The following is a 19,137-nucleotide window of genomic DNA, read 5'->3' as shown; positions in this document are numbered from 1 at the left end:
ACATTGTATTGAAACTTAATGCCTTGTACTCAGATCTATTAAGAAATGCATAATGGATTCTGGTAGAGCAAATGCAATTAGAAAATGTGCCAGTTAATGATGACTGACAATTAACTGCCAAGCTTTGCTTAAATTTTAAACCAGACAAATTGATTGATCAAAGCATTGGGGTGATCAGTCAGATCCTCACAACGTGATGCACTCCCCTCAATGCACATTAGCAGCAGTGTATACCACATACAAGTTGCAATACAGCAACTCTCAGGCTCCTTTAACAGCAGCTTCCAAACCTCATCAGAACTGGCTTCCGTTGTACTTGAGCTTTTGTATAGAAACAGTTGAAAAGTGTAGAGATCCCATTTGCTTTTAACTCAGCATGTGCTGGATTTTGATCTCAAAATATGTAACCAGCACAAATGAACATTACAAAGCAGCACAGTGCTATCTGCTGCAGATACATGGGAACACCATCACCTACAGGTTCCTTTCCTAGCCACTCACCATCCTAACCTTCCTTGATCGTCACTTGGTCAAAATCCTGGAATTCACTCTCTAATACCAGTGTGGGTCCACCTACACCAAATGAACTGCAGCAGGTCAAAGAGGCAGCTCACTTCCAACCTTTCAAGGGCAACTAGAAAAACTAAATGTGGCCAAGCTAGCAAAACTTATATCATCCGAATGATGAAATAAAAAAGATCTGATGTGCAACAGAAGCTGCCCTACATTATAACACAACAGAGACCTGCTCTTTGCAGACAGTAACACACACACACACACACACACACATACACACACACACACACAGCCCATTTTAACTTGGGAGACAAAGGTGAAAAGTATAGACAGGCAGAAGGCTGGAAGAGCAGACTGTGAAACTTGAAAGGGTTCAGAAAAGATTTACAAGGATGTTGCCAGCATTAGAGGATTTGAGTTATTGAGAGAAGCTGAACAGGCTGGGGCTGTTTTCCCTGGAGCATCGGGGCTGAGGGATGAACTCAGAGGTTTATAAAATCAGGAGGGGCGTGGATAGGGTAAATAGACAAAGTATTTTTCCCTGGGGTTGGGGAGTCCAGAAATAGAGGGCATAGGTTTAAGGTGAGAGGGGACTGGTATAAGAGAGATGTAAGGGGCAACTTTTTCACACAGAGGGTGGTACATGTATGGAATGAGCTGCCAGAGGAAGTGGTGGAGGCTGGCACAGTTATAACATTTATAAGGCATCTGGGTGGGTATTTGGATAGGAAGGGTTTAGAGGGATATTGGCCAATTGCTGGCAAACGGGACTGGATTAGGTTAGGATATCTGGTCAGCATGGACGAGTTCGAATAAAAGATCTGTTTCCATGCTATACATGTCTATGGGAATCTAACCACCATCCCATAACAGTCAAAGGCACTACCACTGCTAAGCAGGGCAAATGCAGGAACAACGTTCCTGATGTCCAGACAATCCTGGGGTCAGAGCCAAAGACTACAGGATAGGCCATTTAGAACGGTGGGGAGGAGACATTTCTTCAGCCAGATTGTGGTGAGCCTGTGTAATTCTCTGCCACAGAAATCGGTTCAGGCCAAAATATTGAATGTTTTTCAAGGTGTTAGATATAATTCTCAAGGCTAAAGAGATCCAAGGATATGGGGAGAAAGCAGGAACAGGGTAGTTACTTACTGAGTTGGAGGATCAGCCATGATCATATTGAATGATATAGCAGGATTGAAGGGCCGAGTGGCCTACTCCTGCTTCTGTTTTCCATGTTTGTACAAATCCCCCAATACCAACATCCAGTGGTGGGGGTGGGGGATGTTAAACATTGAGCAGAAACTGAATTGGACCAGTCATAGAAATATCGTAGCAACAAGTGCAAGTCAAGGGCTGGGAATTCTGTAGTAATTAATTCATATCCTGAATCCCCAAATCTGCCTACACCTACACTGCACAAGAGAGTAAGGCAATACTCTCACCTTGCCAGGGTTAATGCAGCCCCCAACAACAAAGATCCAAAACCACCTACAGCAAAGAATCCTGGTTGATTACTCCCTCAGCTGCAACCTTTAAAGGTTACTCCCTAACCAAGAATGTGCCGTCACAGCAGCGTGTACCATATACAAGGTGCAATGCAGTCACTCAAAACACCTTAAACAGCAGTCTACAAACCACCTCTGAATTGGCTTCTGCGTATTTTGGACTTTTGCGCAGAAATAGCAATGGGTGACAGTGCATGTCGAGATCAGTAACCCAGTACATGCTGGATTCTGATCTCAAAATAGGTAACCAACATAAGTGATCAACTAAACATTACAAAGTAGCACACAGTGCCATTTGTATACCAACAGTATGCACAAATAATATTCCTGTCTGGGCCACACCTTCCTGATTCAACTGAGCTTCCAATGGGCAGCATACTCCCAGAAGGGAGGGAAAATTTGGCCGGAAGGCCTCTTTCTGCACAGTTGGCGTTCTATGCATCTATGAAAATCTTGCAACTCATTCAGCAAAATGATTAGAAACTTAAAATACAAAAGGTGAGGCAAGGATGCAGTGGTAATGCTTTTGGACTAATAATCCACAGCCCCCATCTAATATTCTATGGGCTTGGGTTGAAATCTGACAATGACAGTTGGCGAAATTTGAATTCAATAAAAATCTGGAATTAAACATTCATCTAATGGCAATCACACAGCCATTGTCAATGGTCATAAAAATACATCCTGTTCACAACTATCCTTTTAAGAAGGAAATCTACCTTCCTCACATGGTCTTGATTACCTGTGATCCCAAACCCACAATAACAGGATTGATTCTTAACCATCTTCTGAAATATCCTACTCTAGGTCGAACGGATCAATTTGGAGCTGCCTCCCTCCAGGAGGACCCATCGTTAAGGAAACGTAACAGCTAGTGCAGGTTTCACCCGCTTGTACCTGAAAATTGTAAATAGGTCCTGTAATCAGAGCAGAATCACAATGGGCTGCCTTGCAGCACCAGGGACTCAGGTTAAATTCCACCCTTGTGCAACTGTTTGTGTGGAGTTTGCACATTCTCCTCATGTCTGCATGGGATTCCTCTGGGTGCTCTGGTTTCCTCCCACAGTGCAGAGATGTGAAGATGAGGTAGATTGACCATGCTAAATTGCCCGTAGTGTTCAGGGATGTGCAGGCTAGGTGGCTTAGCCATGGAAAATGCAGTGTCACAGGGATAGGGTAGGGGGCTGGTTCTGGATGGGATGCTCTTCGGAGGGTCAGTGTGGACTCGAAGGTCTGCTTCCACACTATAGGGACTCTATCAGAACCTGCTTCAGTCTATAAACTACATCCCACCTTTGTTTTTGTAATAGGTAGACCCCATCTTTCAAGAGTCACTGGAGAGTATCACCACCTCACACCACAATTTAGCCCTCTCTCCAACTAATGATCATTGACCAGACGTTCATATTAAGATTAAAAGTAGGCAGGAGTGCTTTCACTCCACCACAGCTGTTTGCATTCTTTTTTTTAAGTTTAATAGCACATTTCAAAAGATCATATAATATTAATGAAAATTCAGAAATGATTCAAAAATCAATATCAGTTCTTAGAACCCCTCAGGCATTATTGCTTTATGAAGGAATCAGTAAGTTTCTTGCCACTTCTATTACAGCAAAAACTATACATTTTTAAACTCCAGCCTTAGCTACGCTTCCAACCATTAAATTGCCAGCGTACCGTTATTCTTTTGCAGAGTGTATAAGACCATAAGACATAGGAGTGGAAGTAAGGTCATTCGGCCCATCGAGTCCACTCTGTTATTTTATCATGGCTGATGGGCATTTCAACTCCATTTACCTGCATTCTCCCCGTAGCCCTTAATTCCTTGTGACATCAAGAATTTATCAATCTCTGCCTTGAAGACACTTAGCGTCCCGGCCTCCACTGCACTCTGCGGCAATGAATTCCACAGACCCACCATTCTCTGGCTGAAGAAATGTCTCCTCATTTCTGTTCTGAAATGACCCCCTCTAATTCTAAGGCTGTGCCCACGGGTCCTCGTCTCCTTGCCTAACGGAAACAATTCCACCTTTTCCAAGCCATGTATTATCTTGTAAGTTTCTATTAGGTCTCCCCTTAACCTTCTAAACTCCAATGAGTACAATCCCAGGATCCTCAGTCGTTCCTCGTATGTTAGACCTACCATTCCAGGGATCATCCATAGCAAGGCCAGAATTAGTTGCTCATCACTAAATACCCTCCAGAAGGTGGTGATGAGCTGCGTTCTTGATCCACTGCAGTTACATTCACAGGCCTGTTAGACAGGCAGTTCCAGGAGTTTGACTCAGCGACTGAAGGAATGCCAATATAGTTCCAATATGCCCGTGCTTGTCATTGTAACATAACAGAATAGCTTCCTATGGTGGCATGCAAGGTATTTAAGCCATTGGGGATCTGCCATTGAGATTATTTAAAGTGCAGACTGTCACGAGTGCCAGTGCCTGTATATTCAGAACAGTGCATCTAAATTTATTCAGCAGCTTTTGTAATGTCATTTCAGATAACTAACCCATAGCTCTGCATTTCGCTTGGTTTTTGCTCTGTCATCAGAGGAAATAACATTCTGAATCTTCAAAACTAAAAAAAATTACAAATATATGGCTCAGTTTAACCATCAGTCACCATCCTTTCACAAGCTGAACCCTGAAAAAGCCAAATGGAGTTGGATCTAAGGGTCTGTTTCCAAGCTGTGTAATGATATAACTCTATGACTCTAACTATCTTTGTGTGACAGCTCTGAAGTTATTTCAAATCATAATTTTTAATACTTTAACTCAGATTTTACCTTTTCTTTAGAAAGAAATGGCAAATATAATAACACAATGATAGCCTTGCATCGTCAGGGAATAGTCCCTCAGTCACTTGAACCTAAATACTGCCTGTTAAGCCTCAAGATCGAATATCCACTGTTACTACTACTTTACCAATCAAATGTAAAGAGGAGAAAGTGAGGACTGCAGATGCTGGAGATCAGAGTCAAAACCTGTGGTGGTGGAAAAGCACGGCAGGTCAGGCAGCAGAGGAGCAGGAGAGTCGATGTTTCGAGCATAAGCTCTTTATCAGGAATTCTGTTGATGGGCTTATGCTCGAAACTTCGACTCTCCTGCTCCTCAGATGCTGCCTAGCTGGCTGTGCTTTTCCAGCACCACACTGAAGCAAAATGTAAGCAAGCTACATACTGCCAAAAACAAGAGACATTTTCTGAAGCTTTTCATCTGGCACTTATCAGGGCAAAACACAAGAATGCAAGTGATAACAAATCATAGTTCAGTAGAAATATGCTGATAGCTCAGCAAGTTGACCATAAATAGGAAAAGTGTTGCAGAATCAGAGAAACAAATGTGGAACTATAGGCTCCACAACATCCTGGTAATGCAAATGTGGCACAACGTTTGAATATATCAACTTTGTATACAGAGAACAGATCCCAGTTTATGAACTTATGTAATTTCCAGTAAGTGTAAACGAGGCTATTTGATTATCTTAATTGGATTGTCCAGCAATAACATCCATATTTCACAGTTCAGTCAATTCACCCCCACCCCCAGAAAATAAATACTCAGACAAAATTGGATTCCTCCCAGCAATGTGGTCGACTCTTAACTGTCCTCTGGGAAATTAGTGATTGGCAATGAATGCTAGCCTAGCCAGTGATCCTGTGAATGAACAAATTATTTTTTTTTTGTAGTTGACCATTCTTCTGTAGTAAATTTGAAATTATATATTTTAGGATTTCTCCATGCAATATCCAATTCCTCAGAGTGCATTATAGAATAAGGGAATGACTCCATATTAACTTTGAAAATGTAAAAGACAGCTGTAAAATCTCTCAAAGTATCTTTGAAAACAAAAAATTGTACTAGTTTTAAAAACAAAGAATGGGAATTTATTTTACTAGAGGTAAATTTCATCAACACATCTTCATTCTTCTCAAGACCAAATACCATCTGCACATCAACTATTTGTCCTCCATAACATCAAACTGAAATAGCTATTTCAAAAAAAGTGACGAACTGACCCAGGATATTTTCCCTCAATTTATAACTGTATGGAATACAGTTTGGAAAGAGTCTGATATGTAAATCTGAGCACACAAGATTCAATTCAAATCATAACCCATTTCCAGGGAATAGACTGAATTTCAAAAGTTGTGTTCAGAATGCTACTCCCTCATTCACAAACTTTAATGGGGTAGAGTTTAGAAACAATCTTCCTAGCAAATTACTTTAATATTTGGGAATGGCTTCACCCATGAGCTCACAAGGGATAGTTTCAATGATTATAGATTATCAATTTTTGATTTCTATCATCTGATGTTTAGCTAGATCTTTCATGGACTGAAAAGGTCAGAAAGGATAAAACATTGACTAGGTTGAGCCAAGTTTCACGACATCAAAAAATACCAGCCTGAACCGAAATCAGTATTCTTAAAGCAAGGGACCAAAAAGAACCCATTTTAATTTACACCTTTGTGAGAAGCTCATATGGTAGAGGGAATAAAATGTCATCTACAACTATATAACTTGGAGACAATGAAGCTAGATATGAGAATGTACACATGAGCTATATTTCAAGTAACTGCTCTGACAGAGTAGAGGAGAGGAAACAGATGATATGTGACCAGAACTAGAAAGAAGGTCTCTCCCCCTCGCACATACACACGCTCAAAGTCAAAGTACCTGTACGTACTGCAAAGAAATATCCACAGCATACCAGAAAACTCAAAAAATACATATAAGATAGGTATTTGTCATTAACACAGGACAGACCCCAGACTACCAAGTGTGTTTACAAAACAGTGAGCACTTACACTTTAATTCACCCCCTACCCATATTAATTAACTTACACTGAGACGATAATACTGTATAGTCAGTACCCAGCAAAGTAAAAGAAATGTAATGGGATTACAGGTGAAATTCACCAAAGCCGTTTAGACACCACCTTTCTAACCCACTTCCATCTGGAAAGATAGAGCAGCAGATACATGGGAACACTACCTACTGCAAGGTTAAAACCCCATAGCTCAAAAACACGAAAGAACTTAAACTGCATGTTCTTATATCTTTGTTTCTGCACTGAAAATATGTGGCTGTGTTTGTGTCGATGTCACTGCTTAACAATTCTTAGTTTAAAATCACACAACACCAGGTTATAGTCCAACAGGTTTAATTGGAAGCACCAGCTTTCGGAGCGTCGCTCCTTCATCAGGTGATTCACAACCACCTGATGAAGAAGCGTCGCTCCGAAAGCTAGTGCTTCCAATTTAACCTGTTGGACTATAACCTGGTGTGGTGTGATTTTTAACTTTGTACATCCCAGTCCAACACCGGCTACTCCAAATCATAACAATTCTTAGGATGATCAAGTAGTAATATTACTCTGGAACTGGTTTTAAGGATACAGCAGCACTGGTGAATAATAAATGAAAAACAATCCTACTACAGATCCAAGTTTCAAAGTTTCCCAAGTATGTAACTATTTTCGCAAATTTCATTGTTAACAGTTTTATTGAATAAGTATAGGTATTCATGCTCAAAGATCCCAAAAGGTCAATTCTGCAAATGATTTGACGGATAATGTTGCAAAGTTGTGCGGAATACTTGTGAATTGGAAGACAGGAAGTTAGAATTTGTTTGTAAAAATGATGGGAGGGGAGGAGTAAGTGGTTCCTTTGAGAGGTCTCGCGCTGATCAAAACTCGGAGATGTAAACTAAAAATATCTACAAGCAGCTCAAAATACACAGACTGTTCTGAAATTGAAACATATAGAATCCAAAGGTGTGGTGCTGGGAAAACACAGTAGGTCAGGCAACATCTGAGGAGCAGGAGACTCGATGTTTCAGGCATAAGCCCTTCAATCAGGAACTCCTGAAGGGCTTACCCCCGAACATCGATTCTCCCGCTCCTCAGATGCTGCCTGACCTGCTGTGCTTTCCCATCATTTTTATAAACTGGGTCACTCCATGGCAAAGTAGGGCTGTTTTAATGTTAAGGCAATCAGCTTGAATATTAGCCAATTAATTTAAACCAGGCCCTACACTCCAAAAGGAGAAAGTGAGGACTATAGATGCTGGAGATCAGAATCGAAAGGTGTGATGCTGGAAAAGCACAGTAGGTCAGGTAGCATCCAAGGAGGAGAGTTGACGTTTCGGGTATAAGTCCTTCATCAGTAGACCTTATGCCCGAAGCATTGATTTTCATGCTCCTTGGAAGCTGCTTGGCCTACTGTGCTTTTCCAGCAGCACACTTTTCAACCCAGACATCGAAACCCAATTAAATTTAAATCCAATGGTTTTGACAACCTCAAACCAATCCAATTGCAAATAAATTAATAGGTCAGCAAGGGTGTAAAGGAGGAAGACATTTGGATAATCGGAGAGGTGACAACTTTTCAGCTCCCAGTGAAAGCACCATCTAATTCAATTCGACAGAGAGAGGCATTTCAGACCCTAGAATTCGTTGGAGAAAGTTGTCCCTGGTGGAGGATCAGAGGAGAGGGCGAGGAGCTTCCTGGAAGAGATTTTCTTGCTATTATTTTAAGAGACTAAATTCTATTGTTTTGTTATATAAGTTGGACTTGTATTTTGTTGATACAGCATACCATTAGGATTTTGTTTTATTAGGGAATAGGTCTGTGTGTTTGTACTTCTGTTAAATTGCTCACTGTTAGGATGAGATAAATAAACTGTTACTTGCTGACTGTAAAGTGAGTGAAATGAAATCCTTTCATTTACCCCCCTCCATTTTATAACAGATTACAGGTAGAGACGCTCTTTTTGGGTGTTTCTATTTTTTTTTAGCTCTCAGCAGGGGCAAGTCAATCTCTCTTCTGTCCCAATAAATATATGTGGGGAGAAAGTGAGGTCTGCAGATGCTGGTGATCAGAGCTGAAAATGTGTTGCTGAAAAAGCGCAGCAGGTCAGGCAGCATCCAGGGAACAGGAGATTCAACGTTTCGGGCATAAGCCCTTCTTCAGGAATGAGGAAAGTGTGTCCAACAGGCTAAGATAAAAGGTAGGGAGGAGGGACTTGGGGAAGGGGCGATGGAGATGTGATAGGTGGAAGGAGGTCAACAGGAGAGTGATAAGCTGGAGTGGGGTGAGGGCGGAGAGGTCAGGAAGAAGGTGCTGAGTTCGAAGGATTTGACTGAGACAAGGTGGGGGGAGGGAAAAGGAGGAAACTGGAGAAATCTCAGATTTCTCCAGCCCACAAGGGATGAACTCAAATTTCTCCAGTCCACAAGGAGATTTCTCCAGTCTCCAGCATCTGCAGACCTCACTTTCTCCTCGAAGATTTTAACCTACTGCGAATCCTCTTGCAAGGATGCCTTCCTTGAAGAAGCTCTCTTCCTCCCTCTACAAGGATTTCAGTGAGTCCCTCTCTCACTGCACACCCCAGGTCATCTCCTCTGCACAGAAGCTCTTCAGCCACGTTCTCAAACAGACTCGCTACCACAGCCACATCTCCTTCCTCAGCACCTGCCTACGGAACCGACTGATCCCGCACGGAATCCGGACTACATTCCGACCAACAAAATTTGGACCCAACCAGGACAATCCAGTACCTACAACAAATCCGAAGCCTCCAGCAACAGACCTCCCTCCGGATCCTCCGCTCCACACTTGCAGCCATACGTTGCAAACTCCACCAAGGACATGCAGGTCCTTGGACTCCTCCATCGCCAGACCATAACAACACGATGGTTGGAGGAAGAGCGCCTCATCTTCTGCCTAGGAAACCTCCAACCACAAGGGATGAACTCAGATTTTTCCAGTTTCCTCATTTCCCCTCCCCCTACCTTATCTCAGTCAAATCCCTCGAACTCAGCACCATCTTCCTAACCTGCAATCTTCTTCCTGACCTCTCTGCCCGCACCCCACTCTGGCCTATCACCCTCACCTCGACCTCCTTCCACCTATCACATCTCCATCGCCCAAAATATAAACTGTATGGGTTCTGTAAATATTGCGGCTCCAGGAGCAGGTCAGGAGCTGGGAATTCTGTGGTGGGTAATCACCGCCTGACTCCCCAAAGTCCATCCACCATCTACAAAGGCACAAGTCAGGAGTGGGATGGAGTATTCTCCACTTGCTTGGATGGTGCAGCTCCAACAACTCGAGAAGCTTGACACCGTCCAGGACAAAGCAGCCCATTTGACCCATCCACACACTCTCCAATACCAGGAGTACCAGGACACAGTCGTTCCAGCACAAGCATATACTGTAACAACTCACCAATGCTTCTTTCAAACCAGTTAACCGCTACCATTTAGAAGCACAAGGCCAACACACACATGGAAACATCAACAACTGCAAGTTCCCCTTCAAGCAGCACACACCATCCGGATTTGAAACTACAATAGCAGTTACTTCCTTGGTCAAAATCCTGGAATTCCCTTCCTGACAGGGCTGTGGATGTCTCTACATCACAGGAGCTGTAGTGGGTCAAAAAGGTAATTGAACACCACTTTCTGCAGGGCAATTCAGGATTAGTAATGAATGCCAGCCTAGGCAGTAATACCCACATCCTGTGAATTAATAAAAAAAACTGAGTGGACTGTTCTTGAAAGCAATCCAATACTCCTCAACTCACTCTCCTGTTACAATAAAGGTTTGTTATGGATGGGAATGAGTCATGTAACGATTCCTGGATGTGTCATCACACCCACTGCATCATCACAGGAAGCAAATCAAAACATTCACAACTCAGACTCAGAAAATCTTGCAAACCATCAGATTTTCCACATGAAATCGATATAACCAAACCAAGTAAAAACATGCATTTATACAGAACCTTTCATTTCCTTCACAAACTCCAAACAACTTTACATCCAACTAATTACATCTCAAGTCTAATCACTCCTGTTATGCAGAGAAATAATCCCTAACTTACCTTCACCAAGAGACAACTAGAATGATTCTGAGATAGTATCAACAGTTATGCTTGCACGTATGTTTGTTCAAGTACATGATGGTGTTCAGGCTAAAAATACATGAAATAATTATGTGATAATAATCATTTGATAATCAAGTGCAACGTTGAATCCCATTTGTAACCATTACAGACCCTGAGCGTGTTTACAAAACAGCAAGCATTTACACTTTAATTCACCATCTTCGTCCCATATTAACTAACTCACATGGAGATGATAATGCTGTGCAGCCAGTACACAGCCAAATGAAGGAGGTATAATGGGACTATGGGATAGAGGTGAAAATCACCATGGCACTTTAGACAGTACCTTTCAAACCTACTTCCATCTGCGAGGGGTAAAAGATGTTGGGTCGGACAGGAGGGTGAAGTGGTAGAGATTGTTGGTTTGGAAGGCGTTGTCGGAAGAGTTGTGGCTGTTATTGCACTCCTGGAATGCCAACCAAGCAGACCGTTTTGTCTTGGATGGTTTGAACTTCTGGAGTGTTGTTGGAGCTGTCCTCATCAAGTGGTGAACTATTCCATGATATTCTTTCTGCCTCATCACAGGGGAGTGGGTATTGTTTTCATTGATGGTTTTTTGGTGGTGATGAGGGGGTGAAACAAGGCAGGTGGTAGGTCACTTAATGCAGAATCATGCTACTGTTACCAATGAATTTATATGATTAATCCGTGCATTCTCTGCTGAATGACAAATCCAGGATGTGATGCTGGGGGATTCAATTAACAGATTTTCTCTGGTCAGAGGTGATCATTGCCAATGTGCACAAATGTTACTCCCTACTTATCAACCTAAGCTTGGATGCTGTTCAGGTCTTGCTGCTTTCCCATAAGTATCTAAGAAGTTACTAATATTACTCAACATAGCTTAAATCACTGCTAACTTTTATGTCAGAGCAGAGATCATTGAGTAAGCACCAGAAGAGTTGTACCTTGGGCACCATTCTGAGTAACTCCTTCCAACCACAGCTACCTTCTTCTGTATTAGGTTCAGCTCCAACCAGAGGATTGTTCCTCCCGATTTCCATTGACTTCAGTTTTGTTACAGCTCTCAGGTAGCACACACATTCCCTCGATATCACATGTAGTAAGTGACAGGATGGAGCTAACCACACAGCTACTCTGGAGCACAATTCTTCAATATTTTTGGGCACAGTGTTGCCAGGACCTGCAACCTTTGCAGTGCCCAATGCCTTCAACCGTTTCTCGATATCACCAGGAAAGAATCAAATTGCCTGAAGATTGGCATCTCTAATGCCAGGGACCTCAGAAGGAGGCTGAGCTGAATCATCCACGTAGACTGAAGATGGTTGCAGATCCTTCAATCCTTTCTTTTGCACTGATGCACAAGACACCTCCATCGATGAGAATAAGGGAGGAGTTAATGTTTTTGGACAATGAGTCATGCAAAATACTGCATTTACTCAATGTAATTAGAACAAAAGTACCTGATCTTATTTAAAAAAGTGCTTTTGGAAAATGTGGGAAAGAATGTTAATTGATGGTTATTCACATAAGCATTTCTACAGTGTTTACAGCTGTAGATTGGCGTACACATGGCAACAAATCACTTTCTTTTGCAGTGTTAATTTTTTTTTAAGCATGTGTCATATTGTCCCTTGTGCTTTAAAATAATTTGTTGCTACTCAAAAATTAAAGATGATGCAGTATGATCAATTGGATCAATGGATTGTGGAGCAGATGGATAATTTGGACAAATGGGAGGAATTGCACTTTGGTAAAATAAGCAAGGGCAGGACTTACACAATTAAGGGCAGGGTCTTGGGTAGTGTTGGAGAACAGAAAGACTTAGAGGTTCAGGTACATAATTCTTTGAAGTTTGCATCACATACAGACAGGGTGGTTAAGGCGACATTTAGCATGCTCACCTTCATTGTTCAGTCCTTTGAATACAGGAGTTGAGACGTTATGTTGAGATTGTACAGGACATTGGTGAAGCCTCTTCTGCAGTACTGTGTCCAATTCTGGTCACCCAGTTATAGGAAAGACATTATTAAGCTAGAGTGGGTTCAGAAAAGATTTACCAGAACGCTGCCTGGTATGGAAGGCTTGAATTAGAAAGAAGTGCTGGGACTTTTTTCCACAGGATGTAGGAGCTTGAAAGATGGCATTATTGAAGTTTATAAAATCATAAGGGGTATAGGCAGGGTTAATGGTCGGTTTCTTTTCCCTAGGATGGGGGACTTCAAGAGTGGCGGCATTTTTAAAGATAAGAGAGATTTTTAAAAAGTCGTGTGGAGCAACTGTTTTTTTTAGAAAAACACAGAAGTTGGTTTGCATGTGGAATGAATTTCCTGAGAAAGTGATGGATGTTTTCCCACAGTTCCAAAGTTTAAAAGACATTTGGATGAAGACATGAATAGGAAATGTTTGGAGGGATATGGGCCAGGAGCAGGCAGGTGGGACTAGTTTAGTTTGGGGTTATGGTCAGCTGGACCAAAGGGTCTGTTTCTGTGCTGTATGGCTTCACAAGAAGTGACCGCTCTCCCCGTTATACAACTACTCACAGAAGATGATTTGAGTAACACAAGGGATATGCAGCATCCCCTGCATTAAGAACAGTAATAAAGAAAGGAGCAAGGTTAAACATCCAAGATAGAGCACATTTCAAAACCGATACAACTACAATTCCTCTTGTGGTCATGCATGCAGGGACACATGAATCCCAGGAGAATCGAGGAATTGGTGGACTGATGAACAACATTGTGGCTTACAGATCAGAGAAACAAACATATATCTCGGCTAGTTCCAAAACAGTGATATATCAATAGACCCCATTCAACAGATATTTAAATATTTAAAGCTTTAATAACCCTCTCCTGATTTTAAGAGGATTTGCTTGTGCTGAGATTCTGGCATCTCTGCTCCAGCGCAGAATCTATTTGAGTTTGTGTAGCTATCCAATATTTCACCCCTTATGTGTGGGGAAGAAAATAAACTTTGTTCGAGTGGTCTGAAATGTGTAACCCAGCCTGCAAAATCCTGCACCGTGGCATCTGCAGTCTATGGCTGGAGCCACAACATTAGTGAAGCATTTTAAAAATGCTTCCCACGCTCTTGTTGTGGAGATTAGTATCTAATCTTCACTGGCTTGTTGCACCCAAAGTCGAGAGCATATTGACTCGCTATTCATTTTGCTACTGGCATTCAGGCAAGGAGCATCAGCCTATATCCTGAGACTGCCAAAAGGTGAGGTAGATGTTTTTGTATCATCTACTGAAAGCTCAAAGAGAGAGCATGTGGGACGTAAAATTTGGTCGCACCTCCACAGTGGCTCCTTGACCTGTTGAGCATTTCCAACACTTTCTGTTCTTGTTTCAGATTTGCAGCAGCTGTGGTGTTTTGCTTTCCTGTTGCCCTATTTCTGGCGCCAGTTTCTAACCTCAGATTATAAATATCCGACATCTGTCATATTAATAAATAATGTAAAACGGGCATCGCAAACTGAAACGGGCAATCTTTTGGCCCACTTGGACTCAATACCCTGCTTCAGTCTGTACTTTGAGATCATGTGTTTATTCTAGACCCAAAGCCACTTAATCGAAGATGAAGCTCCATATTTTTCAATAATATTTGCTTTTGGATGTTGATGTTAGATATTGAGTTTCCGCCAGGCTGAACCTCAATTGACCATCACTGTGAGCTTCTATTCATCAGTGGCTTGCAGTTCAACAGTCTTTTCCCCTTGGGAGAAGAGAAAGAACTCAACTTCTTGCCCTTCTGCTTAAGTACATACTTCACAGCTAGTGCTATGATAATGCTATTAAAGCTTTCCAAATATTGCTGAGTAAAAGGAAATTATTTTTGCTATACAGCCGAAGCAATACACAATATTAAAGATAAACATTATATCCACTTGTGATTGAATGTCTAAAAAGTCTAAGTTCACAATCGGTGAAATTAGAAGTTTCTGAGATACAGCTAATCAGAAGTCACAATTTGCAACCGACAGAAATAAAATGACAATGCCAGTATTTCGAGTAACCCTGTAACTAGTGGCAATCCTGCATTTGACCCCCATAATGAAACTGTATCTGAACAGAATAAGCACATTGTACAGCCACCTGCTAAAGCTATCTTTTAAATACATACACTGCTATTGACCCTTTAGAATCAGATTTACAGAAAACAAAGTTTCTGGATGGCTAAAAACTCCGTTGACTCCAAATGTGATTGCTTTCATTCCAAACTGATGCAGGCAGACAGCATTTGCAGTTAGTTTTGTGCAGATTCTGTAAACATCATAGATCATATTTTACTTACTTTATCAGAGTGACTGCGTAACCCCATAAAATAATCCAGTTTGCGTTCTGCAGCCTGGCTGAATGGTGCTCCTGTTCAAATCATATTTGTCTCCAAATTACTGCTCAGGCCCCATTCCAAACTGATGATGTGATGACTTGACTCTATTGTTACACCACTTCCAGCCAGGAATCTGGTCTATCAAGTAAACTCGACTGTCAAAACTACTGTTGGACACAGATAACTTGCTTAAGGAAGTTTCACCTGAAGGTTAATTGACGTTGGTTAAACACAAATCACATTTAACCCAGTCACTGTCTCGGTTTTATACCTATGACTCAATGCCAGAGAATTACAAAATTCTCAAACATACAGCAAGACCTGCAGCAAGCTGGCCATCAGATGTTGTTCAGTTTCATTTTGGCGACTCTTCGCAATTCACAGTAATGTTTCCAATGCAAAGCCCTAGTTCTGTATTAGCTTCCAGCAGGACATCATTCAAAAACCAGCAGGCAAACATCAGATGAAAAGAACGGAACTTGATGCAAAAAATCCTCATTAGTTTCTACCAATCTCCTAACTGCACGTTCTTGCCTCTAGTCACTGGCAAATGGGATAGCCTCCCAGCTTCCCAGAGCTATCAGATTGTATCTATGTTAGTCATTGCTCTGAATGATTAGCTTGCCACCTTATGAACAGGAAATACATTGTACAAGCTAGTACAGAATTGCCTCTCAGTGAAGTAGGAAAACTTTGAAAGGATATAGGTTTCAAAGGGAAGACACAAAGAGAGACCAGATCACTTCCAGAACACAGGAATTAATGTGGCACCAAATGGCTGCAATGCTATTAACATTGGCCTGCACACAATTTTAGATTTACTGGTGATTACCATAACATCAAACTGAATTGAATTGAATTTACTGTCACGTGTACCGAGGCACAGTGAAAAGTTTAGTCTTGCAAGCAATACAGGCAGATCACAGAGTTAAAGAGCTTGGAATATCTCAATCCTGGAGAAGCTAATCCAAAAATGGACTCTAATTTAACACTGATGCTGATGAGAAGCAAGTGCTGTAGGGTCGCAAATGAGGTATGCACACACAAAGCACGGAATGCTTTGACTTATCACACAGGAGCATGTTATAGGGTGGCTCAGCAACCAAGGGAGAGACTGTATAGGGTTATGGATGCAGCACTACCAGAGGTGGTGTTCCATTGTAATCACTGCCGATCATCACAAAAACTCATCTGGTTTCCTAATGCCCTTTAGGGAAGGAAATTTACCACCCTTACCTGGTCTAGTCTCCTTGCAACTTCACTTTTCCAAACTGAAAGCAAAGCTTCCTCCACACCATCCCCATCAAACACCCCAGGACAGGGACAGCATGGGACTAGAGACAGAGCAAAGTGCCCTCCACAATTCTCAGCCAAAAGCAAACCTCCCTCTGACTCTTCTTAACCAGCCCCTGATGAGGCAACGGAAAATCTCCCTCTGACTCTTCTTAACCAGCCCCTGATGAAGCAATGGAAAAAAAGTACCAATGAATGGCGAATAGAAACTTGTATAAGGAAGTGGAAAATTTATGAAATTAAAAGAATATCCAGGTTGATGATGCATTCCAACCCCCGCAGTGCCCATTGGTCTCTAAAGGCCTCAACCATGCTAGCATATACTGTGTGCTCCCCTGTGACAATGCTGTAACTTTAAGAGGTTATTTTGCCCTGGTTTCTTTTAAGAAAGAGATTGAACAAGACATGCTGAGCTGGCTAGTTCAGGTCACTTGAGTAAACAGTTTGTGAGGTCTTGTTTTTTTGTAAAAAAAGCCAGAATGGATGTGTCCAGCTCTCTCAGATTAGGATTTCTGGGTTTTAGATTTTTCAGTCACATCAGAAGCTGTTGGAGTCTCAATGGAGTTGGAAGTTACAGTGAATGCCTTCTGGTTGCTACTCTCTCTGAACTTTCTCTCGATGTTTTTTCCTCCTGGATTGGAGAACTGCATTTGAGAATCAGTGCCTGAATTTTCCTTTTCTGCCAAGGGGTGTGCTTATGGGATGTTACTATATTGGAATAGTTAATTAGTAACAGGTACTGTATCAATTACTTGGTTAAGTTTCTAATATAGTTAAGATATTCTAAATTCCTCTTTCTTTGCTTGCACTTTTAACTACGGTGCTTAAATGAATTGTGTCTTACTTATTGTTGAGTAGTTTGACAGGTCGCATTGCATCTACAACACAGCACTTCACCTTTGCCTTTAAAGTAAGAAGTGGTTAGGGTCTGGGCTACCTTCTTAAAGTATTTTGAGGGGGCTTGATCTGATCCATAACACCTGCTATAGGGACACCTGAGCACAGACTTAACTCTGTAAAGAGAGGCAAACATTCAAGAACGAGCCCTTTCATGGCCCGCTATGTAGAAATGGGTACTACAGATGCTGGAGATTAAGAGTCAAGATTGAAATGGTGCTAGAAAAGCACAGCAGGTCAGGCAGCATCTGATTTTCCTGCTCCTTGGATGCTGCCTGACTTGCAGTGCTTTACTAGCACCACTGTAATCTTGACAATGGCTACGATGGCCAGGCCTGGGAGCAGACCCACGAGAAAGCCCTCTGACCTGCCTGCCCCTCCCTGCATGCGGTGCCTGGAGGTCAGGAGCATGGGACCGAAGTGCAACCAAAACCAGAGGAGCAGCCCCTTCAAAAACCCAACGTAGGGGCTAAGAAGAACATACCTTGCAACTCCAGACCCACAGCAGGAGCAAGGGAAAAACATTTTGGTTGAGCCAGCAATACTTTTACCTCATGAACAAATAAAAAATGACCTACCCAAGATGTAAGATAAAAAATGACTACACTGACTAGATAAGAGTGAAAACAATATACAAGCTTTCAAAAATTTTTGCGTGATCATTCCATGATAAGCATCTATATAATCAATACGTGACACATTGCGAAATATGCAACTCAGAAAAAGGAAGGAGTTAGTGGAATTTGTAAGAGAGTTGCTGGGCCATTCAAATCATAAAATCCAAAATTTGATTGCACATTATGGCCTAGATGTCTGCTTACATCTGGGCCATATTGGCTGAGCCCAGAAATGGGATCACTCACCAGGATATCATAGCCTGGAAACTGTGTACATGTGGATTGCCGTGGGTAGATGAATGACTAAACTGGCTGCAATGCCTCTCCTTTGCCAAACCGTCTACCAACGCTCACTGCGCTAAACAGGAGGCATTGCTATCTGACATGAAGCAAGCAGAAACTAAAGCAGCAAGAGGCCAGCAGTCCAGAAAAGGAGAAAAACAGACCAACGAAAGGAAAAATAGACAACAGATCAAAACTCTTATTGTTTATCCTGTGAGTGATTAGAATTTGTATCAGGGATTATAGATCCAAACTATTTAACACTGCGTTAACAGAAAGAGAGAGACAGATTTACAACACATGGACATGAGGGACTGAATGTCCTATCAGGCAAGAAGAGTTATGCTTTACTCCACTTTCCAGCTCTCCATTGGTCAGCCTGTAGATTGTAGCATTCCAAGTACTCAGCCAAGGGCAATTTTTATAAATTGCCACTTTTACGAGGCAGTCATTTCCAGACTTGCATCACCCTCTGAAAAAGGTTTTTAATCTTCCTGCCAGTTACTTTAACCCAAGGTATTCCAACTATTGACCTCCATGTTAAATGGAGAAGGTCATTCCAATCCACTTCACCTTAGTCCCCTCAAAGTTTATACACACCAATCAAATCTTCACTCAGTCTCGGTTGTTCCAAACAGCCCCAGCCTATTTTTTTTTAAAAAATTGGTGGTACGAGAAGTCTGGAATAAAAACACAACATGCAGGGAATACTCAGCAGATCTGGCAAAATCTGTGGAGGCAGAAACAGAACGCTGCCAGCCTTTTCGCTG

At 41.9% G+C, this 19,137-nt stretch overlaps 1 protein-coding gene across 3 annotated transcripts in view; it reads right to left on the bottom strand.

The window, feature by feature from the left end:
* LOC132825531 (inactive rhomboid protein 1-like) overlaps nt 1-19,137 on the bottom strand; it is a 366,299-nt gene that overhangs the window by 195,807 nt on the left and 151,355 nt on the right. The window contains exon 1 of one of the 3 annotated variants that reach the window (XM_060840894.1): nt 15,240-15,259. The exons of the other annotated variants lie outside the window; for them this stretch is intronic. The gene's annotated coding sequence lies outside the window, so the exon portion shown is untranslated. Of the gene's footprint in view, nt 1-15,239; nt 15,260-19,137 lie in introns of those variants that run through there. 3 annotated transcript variants of the gene reach the window in all.

This window comes from Hemiscyllium ocellatum, chromosome 20 (assembly GCF_020745735.1).
Source record: "Hemiscyllium ocellatum isolate sHemOce1 chromosome 20, sHemOce1.pat.X.cur, whole genome shotgun sequence".
NCBI lineage: Eukaryota > Metazoa > Chordata > Chondrichthyes > Orectolobiformes > Hemiscylliidae > Hemiscyllium > Hemiscyllium ocellatum.
The sequence above is the reverse complement of the archived record's forward strand: the minus strand, read 5'-3'. Positions and strand labels throughout refer to the sequence as shown.